At 41.3% G+C, this 11492-nt stretch overlaps 1 protein-coding gene across 6 annotated transcripts in view; it reads right to left on the bottom strand.

Annotated features, from left to right (window-relative positions):
* The window catches only part of LOC148352907 (uncharacterized), a 30368-nt gene extending 22426 nt beyond the window's left edge, over positions 1 to 7942 (bottom strand). For all 6 annotated transcript variants that reach the window (XR_015852696.1, XR_015852697.1, XM_088352937.1 and 3 more), the window contains exon 1: positions 7614 to 7942. The gene's annotated coding sequence lies outside the window, so the exon portion shown is untranslated. The remainder of the gene's footprint in view (positions 1 to 7613) is intronic.
* Between the last annotated feature and the right edge of the window lie 3550 nt (positions 7943 to 11492).

Genomic DNA, 11492 nt, shown 5'->3' on the forward strand with positions numbered 1-11492 from the left:
GCCCATCCCAGCAATCATCGGGCAGTGGGCAGGGGACACCCTGAACTGGTTGCCAGCCAATCGCAGGGCACACAGGGACAGACAACTCGCTCGCTCATTCACACCTATGGACAATTTTGGACCGGCCAATCTACCTGAAATGCATGTCTTTGGAATGTGGGAGGAAAACCAGAGTGCCCGGAGGAAACCCACGCAAGCACGGGGAGAACATACAAACTCCGCACAGTAAGTCCGGTAGCTGGATTTGAACCCACACAGGAGGTTCCCTTAGAACTGCGCCGCCGTGCTGCCCCACGTATAAGCTCAGTATTTTATTTTCTAGTTGTAAATTCGGATTGGATGTGAGTGTTTACAGTAGGGCAGGTATGTCGTTGGATGATTTAGCGGAGCCTGCAATAAATTTGTGTATGTTTACAAAAGAAGCAAGTCTCTAGGTCGTTTCTATTAAAAGTTCTAATGAATGCAAACCAAATGCTCTTTCCAGTCGCTAGAGGGCAGTGTTGAGTGTGTGTATAGCGTAGCGTGTTGGTTCAGGTGTAAAACTGCATTCACTAAATTGTTTAAATAAACCAGTTAACGTGTTCAATACCAAACGCGAAAATTTGTTTTCCCCATTGTTTGTGAAGATATGCGTTGTGTTCATAAAAGAGTCCTTGTCATATGTGATTATAATAGGTAGGGTAGGTTACTGTACTGGTTGCCATGGCGCCCATTTGGCCCTGCCCACTGACACCAGCTGAAACGCCTTGACAGATTGCTCCCTGGGAGTACTTAAACGCGGTCCTTTGAGCTGTTGGTTGTCATAGCATCTGCGAAACTTCTGCAAGACTCTGTGTGATATGCCAAGTCCTGTGAATTTGTCTGTGTTTGATCGTGTTTTATTTTAAGCCTGATCTGTTTGTTTTCAATCCACTTCCACGACCATCGATCCCCGGATCGAGTGTGCGCGCATTCCTCCACTCCCTAACTGTGAGTACGTTACGCGATTGGGTTCTGATTCCTGTTTCCTGTCCTGGTTCGTGACAGTTACTAATGCAGGCTGAATGATAAAGCAGAAAAAAATACTGGACTGTCTCAGAAAATTAGAATATTGTGATAAAGTTCTTTATTTTCTGTAATGCAATTAAAAAAACATAAATGTCATACATTCTGGATTCATTACACATCAACTGAACTATTTCAAGCCTTTTATTATTTGAATATTGCTGAATTTGGCTTACAGCTGAAAAAAACTCAAAAATCCTATCTCAAAATATTAGAATACTTCCTCAGACCAAGTAAAAAAATAATTTTATAACAGCAAAACTAAATCAAACATTTGAAAATGTCCATTTATGCACTCAGTACTTGGTTGGGAATCCTTTTGCACGGATTACTGCATCAATCCGGCGTGGCATGGAGGCAATCAGCCTGTGGCATTGCTGAGGTGTTATTGATGCCCAGGATGCTTCGATAGCGGCCTTCAGCTCATTTGCATTTGTAGGTCTGGTGTCTTTCATCTTCTTCTTAACTATACCCCACAAATTCTCGATGGGGTTCAGGTCAGGGGAATTAGCAGGCCAATCAAGGACAGTGATGCCATGGTCAGTGCACCAGTTACTGGTGGTTTTGGCACTGTGGGCAGGTGCCAGATCATGCTGGAAAATGAAATCCTCATCTCCATAGAGCTTTTCAGCAGATGGAAGCATGTAGTGCTCTAAAATCTCTTGGTACACAGTTGGATTTACTCTGGACTTGATGAAACACAGTGGACCGACACCAGCAGCTGACATGGCTCCCCAAACCATTGCTGACTGTGGGAACTTCACACTGGATTTCAAGCAACTTGGATTTTGCTCTTCTCCAGCCTTTCTCCAGACTCTGGCGCCTTGACTTCCAAATGAAATGCAAAACTTGCTTTCGTCTGAAAAGAGGACTTTGGACCACTCTGCAACTGTCCAGTGCTTCTTCTCCATAGCCCAAGTCAGACGCTTCTTCCGTTGTCTTGAGTTCAGAAGTGGCTTGACCATGGGAATACGGCTATTGTAGCCCATTTCCCGGACACGTCTGTGAACTGTGGCTTTTGATACCTGGACTCCAGCTTCAGCCCACTGTCTTTGAAGCTCCCCCAAATTCTTGAAGCGGCTCTTCTTCACAATTTTGTTAAGGCTGCGGTCATCTCTCTTGGTTGTGCAGCGTTTCCGGCCACATTTTTCCCTTCCAACAGACTTTTTGTGGATATGCTTTGAAACTGCACTCTGTGAACAGCCTGCTCTTTGAGAATTTTCCTTTTGTGTCTTACCCTCCTGATGGAGGGTATCAATGATGGTCCTCTGGACAGCAGTCTTCCCCATACTTGTGATTTAGTTTACTGAACCAAGCTGAGTGTTTTTAAGGCTCAGGAAACCCTCGCAAGGTGTTTCGAGTTAATTAGATGATTCAGGTGATTAGTTGAATAGCCTACTTGTATACTTTTTCATGATATTCTAATATTTTGAGATAGGATTTTTGAGTTTTCTTAAGCTGTAAGCCAAATTCAGCAATATTCAAATAATAAAAGGCTTGAAATAGTTCAGTTGATGTGTAATGAATCCAAATTGTATGACATTTTTGTTTTTTTAATTGCATTACAGAAAATAAAGAACTTTATCACAATATTCTAATTTTCTGAGACAGTCCAGTATATATTTTAGGAGAGGAGTTGACCTCTTTTACTGAACCAGCCTGCCTGAGGACAGAGAGTCTGGATCTAGCCCCGGAGCCAAACTGAGTTTGATATCCCTGTGGTTGGGAGAATATCTCCATGAGGAGAAATTCAGCGCTCTTGTTGTCATGGTTGCCACGGCGCGCACTTGGCCGCGCCCGTGTGTGACATGGTTGCCATGGTGCCCACTTGGCCGCGCCCGTGTGTGACACGGTTGCCGTGGTGCCCAATTGGCCCTGCCTCTGTGTGTCACGGTTGCCATGATGCCCAATTGGCCCTGCCCGTGTTGTGCCAGCGGCGGCTCATTGAGCGGTTGACTTTCTGTGTATATGAAGCTCAGCGCTCTCTTGCTTCAGTGTCAGCCCGTCAACGAACCTCTGCTCCACAAGACGTGGGTTCTGTCCTGTTTTCCTGTGATATCTGCGTCCGGTATTGTTCCCGTTTATTTTTGTACTGTTTAATTTCGAGTTCCAGTTTTGTTTTCCGTCTATTCTTGTCCTGTTGGTTAGTTTCTCCAGTTTTGGGTCCTGTCTAGTTTCTCCTGTTTATTTTCGTTACCCTGATTCGTTATCGATCTCGTCGGTCTCTGGCGTCCTGTCCTTTTACGCCAGACCGGCTTCCTCACGTGCATGACTCCCCATTTCCCATAAATTTATTGAAGAGCGGAATAACGCAGTAACACACCACGTAGTAGCAACAGTAGTTACAAAATGTTATTAATATTATGTTACAGTACTCATTACAGAGTAAAGTGATTGGGTTCAAGGATCACGTTCCTTTCTAGCGCAGTAGTCCCAACACTGCTCATGGACTTCCTGGAGCAATTTTGGAAGGGAGTACCTTGCTCAAGGACACTACACGGCTACAGCCTGTGATCAAACCCCCAACCTGATTTGAGTGACCTATTTGGCAATGAGCTCGACATATAGCTCGACGAGACCCTCCAACCTCTGGGCAACGGTTGACCCCCTTTTTGATTATGCAGCAACACAAAAGCGCTCCTATGGAATCCATTAGACGGCTATTGCCGTCTCAGAGGAGCTAAGCGTTGAATATGAAGTAACGTTTGAAAGGTTTCGGACGCCATTTTGGAGCTGCAAGACGATTGTTTGGCAACGACCTCAATAATTGATGCCGGGCTCGGATTAGCCTACTTTGCCCACGCAACACGCAAAGGAAGGAAGGAAGGAAGGAAGGAAGGAAAGCGACTTGTAAAAAGAGCATGACTCGCTCTCCCCAAAGCTACATTATGCATGGAGCTCACTCGCTCGCGCGCCTGCTACCTGGCTAGCTAGCTCGCTCAGCCGGGCTCCGGCGTTACCTTTTCTACCGGAACTGTAACACAACTGGATCGTGTCTCCTCTCTATCCCTCTATAATGTAACTACGGCACTGGAGTAACCCAATAATTTGTCACTTTTAGTCATGCTAAAATATTCAATCAACCAACATTACTTGCTAGGAAGAATGAAAGCATTTATGTTCCCCATTAGAAAACATATTGATTTTTTATATTAATAATAACCGAACTTGGTTGTGTCTCTCTACCTCTTTATAATGTGCGCTTGGCACTGGAGAGCAGAAAAAAGAGAGGTAAAAAAAGAAAGGTTCCTAGCTGCTTTCTTCATTAGAATATATTTGGATTTTATAGCACTTTTTGGTTGTGTCTCCTCTGACTCTCTTCAGGATGTAAGCGAGGCCCTGGAGAGACCCAACAATTTGTCACCTTTAGCCATGCTACAATATCTAGTTAACCGACAAAACTCGTTAAAAAGATTCAAGTTATTTATGTTTGTCTTTAGAGTACATTTTGATTTTCTCTGGAAGTAGTAGCACAACTTGGTCGTTTACCCTCTCTACCTCGTCATATTGCACGCAACAGGAACCAAGAAAGGAAAGAAGAAAGGAAGGAAGGAAAGCGACTTGTATAATTTGCGTGACTCGCTCTCCCCAAAACTACATTATGCAAGGAGACTCAGACAGGTTCCGGCATTGTCTTTTCTAATTAAGCTGTAACACAACTGGATCGTCTCTCCTCTCTATCTCTCTGTAATGTAACCAAGGCAATGAAGTGACCCAGCAATTTGTCACTTTTGGTCATGCGAAAATATTCAATCAACCCACACTAGTTCCTAAGAAGACTGGAAGCATTTACGTTCCTAATTATAATATATATAGATTTTCTGAACAAACAATAGCACAACCTGGTCGTGTTTCTCTACCTCGTCATAATTTGTGCGTGGCACTGGAGAGCAGAAAAAAAGGGAGGTAAAAAAGAAAGATTCTTAGCTGCTTTCTTCATTAGAATATATTTGGATTTTCTAGCACATTTTGGTTGTGTCTCCTCTGACTCTCTTCAGGATGTAAGCGAGGCACTGGAGAGATCCAACAATTTGTCACTTTTAGCCATGCTACAATATCTAGTTAATCGACAAAACTTGTTAAAAAGATACAAGTTATTTATGTTTGTCTTAAGAAACATTTTGATTTTCTCTGGAAGTAGTAGCACAACTTGGTCGTTTGCCCTCTCTACCTCTTCATATTGTACGCAGCAGGAACAAAGGAAGGAAAGAAGAAAGGAAGGAAGGAGAGCGACTTGTATAATTTGCGTGACTCACTCTCCCCAAAGCTACATTATGCATGGAGCGCGCTAAACTTCCTCGCGAGCTCACTAACACTCAGGCAGGTTCCGGTGTTACCTTTTCTAATGAAGCTGTAACACAAATGTGTTGTGTCTCCTCCCTACCTCTCTGTAGTGTAACCAAGGGACTGAAAAGACCCAATAAATTGTCACTTTCAGTCATGCTAGAATATCAACCAACACTACTTGCTAGGAAGAATGGAAGCATTTATGTTCCCCTTAAGAAAATATATAGATTTTTTTATATCAGTAATAACCCAACTTGGTTGTGTCTCTTTACCCCTTCAAATTGTGCGCGTGGCACTGGAGAGCAGGAAAAAAAGAGAGGGGAAAAAAAGATTCTTAGCCATAATTTTCTTCATTAGAATATATTAGCATTTTCTTGCACATCTTTGTCGTGTCTCCTCTCTCTTCGGAATATGAGCGAGGCACTGGAAGGACTCGTCACTTTGAGTCATGTTATAATATTCAATCAGGCAAGAAAAGTAAAGGTTCAAGTCATTTTTGTTCGCTTTTAGAATATATTTTGAATTTCTCCTGGATGTAGTGACTTGGTCGTTTCCCCTCTCTACCACTTCATAATGTGCACAGGAGCAAGGAAGGAAGGAAGCGACTTATTAAAAGTGCGTGACTCGCCCTCCCCAAAGCTACATTATGCATAGAGCATGTTAGATCAGGCGGATGGCGGTGTTACTTCTTGACGGCTATTTCACAGCTTTGCACAAATTTCAGACCACAAAAAGGAAGGTTTTCTTGGCTTTTTTAAGGGTCTTTTTTATTTTTATTTTTAATTGTTTGGTTTTATTAGATTTTATTTCAGTTTTAGGAATTATTTTATCAGTTATTAGGAAAACATTTCTTTGTATTTTTTATTAATTTGTTTTCTCTTTGTCAAAAATATTTTCCTGTTTATTTTTCTATTTTTAGAAATATGTTTTTCTGTTTTATTTTATTATAATTTTCTCTGCTTTTTGAAATCATTGTTTTTTTCTGTTTTTTAGGAAAATCTTGGTGGTTTTTTTTAGCTTTTTATTCATCTTTTGTATTTATTTTCACTCTGTGGAATTGTTGATATACCTGTTTTGCAGGTTGATTGATTTTTTTTTGTTTTTCAGAAAATATTTTCTCCCTTTTTTCTTCTAGTCTTAGGAATTAGTTTGTCAATTCTTCAGGAAAATTGTGCTTAAGAATGTATTTATTTCTGTCCTTATGATATTTTGATATCTGTTTTAGGGAACATATCTTTTTTCAGTTTTTCAGAATGATTTTATTTTCTTGTCTTTGTGATTTTTGGGGGGTTTCCCAGAAGAATGTATCCTTCCATATTTTATGAATATATCTTTCCAGTGATTCAGTTTTTTTCATATTTTAAATAGATTTTTTTTTTTAAAAAATTTCAAAATGTATTTATTAATTTTCAGATCTTGTTTCAGATTTTATTAAGATTAGTTTTTTATTTTTCAGAATACATTCTTTGTTTTTCAGATTTTTTTTTCTCTTTTTCAGAATCATTGTTGTATCTGTTTCTAGTTCCTTGTCAATAAAACAACACAAAAATACAAAAAAAATGAAAATAAAAAAAAAGCAATAAAAAAAACAAACAAAGGTGGAGCAGTTCTTCTAAACTTTCATTTGGCGAACAAAGACACTCTTTTGACGGACTATTTCTCCAGAACATAAAGATTTTCATTTTTTAAGAAAAGTAGAAATTAAATCCGACACATCTTGAGTCTGATCTCGATTAGGCTGAAGCAACATGTCAAACATATGGCCCGCAGGCTGCATCCGTTCCATTGGATGATTTAATCCGGCCTGCCATGAATTTCTTAATATGTCAAAAAAGAAAGCAAGCCTCTATGTCATTTTCTAACTTTTTTTAAACAATTGCAAACCAAATGGTCTCTCTGGCTGCCGTAGGGAAGTGTTGAGTTTGTATAGCGTGATGAATTGGTTCAGGTGTTAAACTATATTCACTCAAATGTTAAAATAAAACGGTTAACACATTCAATGCAGAACATGAAATAGTTTTTCGTGCATTGCCTGTCAATAAATGTGTTGTGTTTAGAAACGATCCCTTGTCATGTGTGATGATGAATTGTAGGGTAAGTTACTAATGTAAGATGAATGATGAAGCATAATACTGAAATACAAAAACAAACATTTGGATTTGTCAGTCTTTAGCTGATTTGGCCCCCCTGAGAACAAAAAGTCTGGAAATGGCTCCAGAGACAAACTGACTTTGCCATCATTAGGCTAAAGCTAACGGTAGCATTTTGTGGCATCGACTCACCTGTCCGGGCCGTCGAGCCACGTCACATCCCAGACTCCGCCGTTCCCTTCCCGATGTGGGTCATCCTCAGCATCCGCGTCGCCGACGGCAACGCATCCATCCCCGCATCCCGCCTCCAATCTTATCCCTCAGCTCCTCGCATCCTCGCGCACAAAAAGCAACAGAAAAAGGATGAAGACGAGCCAGGATCCAGCCCGCGTTCGATTTCTCCTTCCGCCTCCTGGTCTCCGTCCTCCCCCCTCCTCTTTCTTCAGGGTCTCGGTCCTCCCCCCCTTCTAATTGGCTGCTTTACGGCTCTATTTGCGTCTTGCTGCGATGCGCAGCCTCCTTTTCGCTCGGTTGCTCGCTTTTCTGGGATGCTGAGCATGTGTGGAGGGGCGGGGGGCAGGAGCAAGCTCCCATTGGGGGGGGCAACAAGCATCATAGGTATGCAAGGACCACTTTTGGGGGAGCATGTTCATTTTATTTATTTATTTTCTTTCCCTTGCATGTGCCCCCTCCCCCATTTCCTAACCCAGTTTGGCTTTATTTGCAGCCCACGTCTTTTTCAAGATGTGGAAAAGAAATCATTTAGGGGGATGAATTTGGAGCACACTGGATGACATAAATACAACAAAGGCAATTTTTCGACTCAATTTTGGTTACCGTTGAATGGATTGGACACAACTCAATTCTAGACGCCTAAACCCGGTCTAAAACGTGTCTAAAATAGATCCACTTGGTGTGGTGTTCCATGCAAAAGCAGAAACACTGGCAAATCTAAAGTCCAAATGACATATTTCATTAGTTGAAAATTTGACCAGAAACACAATCGGAATTGGTTCAGAAGGGGCTGAACACAACTTCATTCTAAAACCATTTTTTGGACTAAATAATGTCTGAAAGTACCATATCAGACAACTCAAGATCCAAAAGAAGTCGTTATTTTGGTTGAAAATGAACGTCATTTTCAAGATATTAAGTCAGTTTTTTTCTCTATAGCCCTTGATCACACTGAGTCTCAAAGGGCTGCAGACATAAACAACAGATTATTTTATGTACCCAAAAGCTTGAAATTCAAACCGTGCAGAGTTCGTGTTGAAGGATATTATACATTTGACTAAAAAGGATTTTATACGATCAAATACAAATTACATTTAATGCAAAAGATATTCACTGGCTGGGCTGTGGTGCGATGTCAGGGCACCCTGGTGGAAAATGTTGTTTACAGGAACGGTGGGAACGGGAGATAAGGCTGATAGGATAATCAGCACATCCAGACGCAGAAAGGCCCTGATGACGTAGAAACGCTCGGTGTTGTTTTGAGTACTCCAGACATTGCGACGCTCTTCGACGAGATGGTGAAGCCCATGGGGGGGGGGGGCTTCCTTGGCACGCCCATGGGAGGAGTCGGCACGCCATTATGTGGGGATATGATGGCCAATAGCACAGAGCTAAACGACTTGAGAAAGGCTTCCCACAGACGCCAACGACACTAATTCGGACGTTTTCAATGGAGTACACTTAGTAAAATTGTTAATGGAATTAAATCTGCCCCCATGTGAAAATGTCGGCTTTCTTGTTCATCTTTTCCCTCAAGAAACGAGCGCTCATAAATTGTTGGTTGAATGTAGGATGTGTTTGGTTAATGGAGTTAGATTACTAATTCGAACAATTTGGTAAACGATACATTTTGGTATTAATTCCTAACAGTGTGCATGTCTGCAAGAAAAAGAGACATTTCAACTATGGATTTATTTTAACAATAAAGAAAAATATTGGGTTACTAAAAGACTTTCTTTAAAAAATGGCATTTTGTACAGAGGCCAGGGAAATCTATCTACTAGTAGTTTCGGTATGCAACCAGTTGTCATGATTACTCATCACATTCACCAGTGCCCGTTCGTTTAGCGCCAGCTGCTGCTGGTCACCTGATTGGTTCCCCGTCCTATTTAAGCTCAATCCTTTCACTCACCTGTTGTCAGTCCGTCAGCGAAACTCTGTTTTCACAAGGCAAGCATTTTTGACTCTGACTCCCGTCGGTCCCGTTTTGTCACCCGTTTTCCACCCGTCCGGTCTTGATTTCCCCGTTTGTTTCCGGCTACGACCTGTTTTTTGACCCCGACCATGTTTTTCTCTCTCGTCCCGGCTTTTGACCCGTTTTTGATCCCGACCACGTTTTGCTCTCCTGTCCTGGCTATCGACCTGTATTTCTGTCTTCGATCTCCCGCTCCAAAAGATACACTTCCTCATTCGGAACGCGCTCCGATCCTATGAGTGGCTTGCTTCCCGCGGCCAGCAAGCACCGGATCGCTGGCGCTACTTTTCCTCTATATTTCAATAAACTGGTGAGTAACGTTACGCATCTGAGTCCTCCATCTGTTCTGGCCGGTGACACTTTAAATGACAATGCCACATTGACACGCCACCATTGCAGGCGTGTCGGTGTCATTTTCAATAGAAAGATGTATCTTCATATATCCGTTACATCAGGGGTGTAAACTTTTGAGAAAGCGTGCCAGATTTGGTAAGGTGAAAATGTGTGAGGGCCGACGATTCAGCCTGCCATTCTGTCAGCAGTCTTTAATAAATTCACCCACAGTGAAAGATTTGCATTGCTTGGCAATCAACGTTGCAACTTTTTGGCTCGCCTGTGTAGCAATTTCATTTGACTCTTAGGGTCTCGTGAAAAAAACTCTGCTGTACCGTTGAAACAGCTTCCAGTTGCTTCACCTTTTCACAGAGTTCGTTTCCAGGAAGCGTTTTGTAGTCGGCAGGTTTTGTCTGGCAGTGCCTCTTGATTTTAAATTCTTTGAAAACAGCCACAGTCTCTAGGTAAATCAGGCAAACGCAGTTCTTTTGGATTTCCGAAGAAAAAAAACACTTGTCCTGGAAGCGGCAGCCCTCACAGTCAACTTTTCTTTTTTTTTTTATTTACAGTCACCATGTCGGTAATGGGGTGGGCTAAAATTCTCACAGTAAACCAAGAGCAAGGTGGCGGGGCAATCATCCGGTGAAATTGTGATGTATATTTTTTTTTGGTACACATGTATCTTTTACCGGCAAGCTTCATATTATTGATTTCATGACAGAGGCTGCGGGCCAGTAAAAATTTGATCAAGGGCCATAACTGGCCCCCGGGCCGGACGCTGGACATTCTGTATTACATCAAACTAAAACACCAAGGTTCCGTCCAATAAACATTTTTCGAGTTGAAAAGTCAAAGTTGAAAAGATGTATGTCAAAAAGTCCTCTTTACTTAAACCCCCAGTGTGTAATATTTGACCACTAGATGGCACTGTATTGTCTCATACAGACAAACATGACCTTAGGTAGGCATTCCACTATGTAAAGGAAATAGGAATTTCACGACCTGTGCTTTAAAAAAAAAATTAAAAATAACATTGATATGATAGTAAATGTATTTTTTCCTAGTATTAACATCAATGTTTTTTTTTACTAAATGGAAGTTTTTTTGTACCACTAGGAGGCCATAAATATTTAACACCATCCTTTTAAGATTATTCATTCTTAATAAACAAATTAAAGGTTTCCTACCCAACAAAATCTGGTTGAAAAAAGTTCTAAAATGTGTCAAAAAAATACCAAATTTAGTCTTAAATTGGTTGAAAAAAAGTATCTTTCAAGATGTTAAAATGATGTCTTTTAGAGGTCTGATTTTGACCATAAACACAATAAAGACGACATTTTTTGTACTCAATTTGGTCCACATGAACACAACTTTAGTCTTAGGATTTTGTTTTGGGGGCTAAATCTTGTCTTAAACGAACCAGACTGTCACCACCAGAACGGAATCAGGACCCAAATGCGTAGCGTTGACCACAAGTTTATTGATAGAGAGAGGAATGGAAGCAAACCACTCATGTAATAATAATAATA

Source organism: Urocampus carinirostris, chromosome 14 (genome assembly GCF_059441175.1).
Source record: "Urocampus carinirostris isolate Australia breed hairy pipefish chromosome 14, RoL_Ucar_1.0, whole genome shotgun sequence".
Taxonomy (NCBI): domain Eukaryota; kingdom Metazoa; phylum Chordata; class Actinopteri; order Syngnathiformes; family Syngnathidae; genus Urocampus; species Urocampus carinirostris.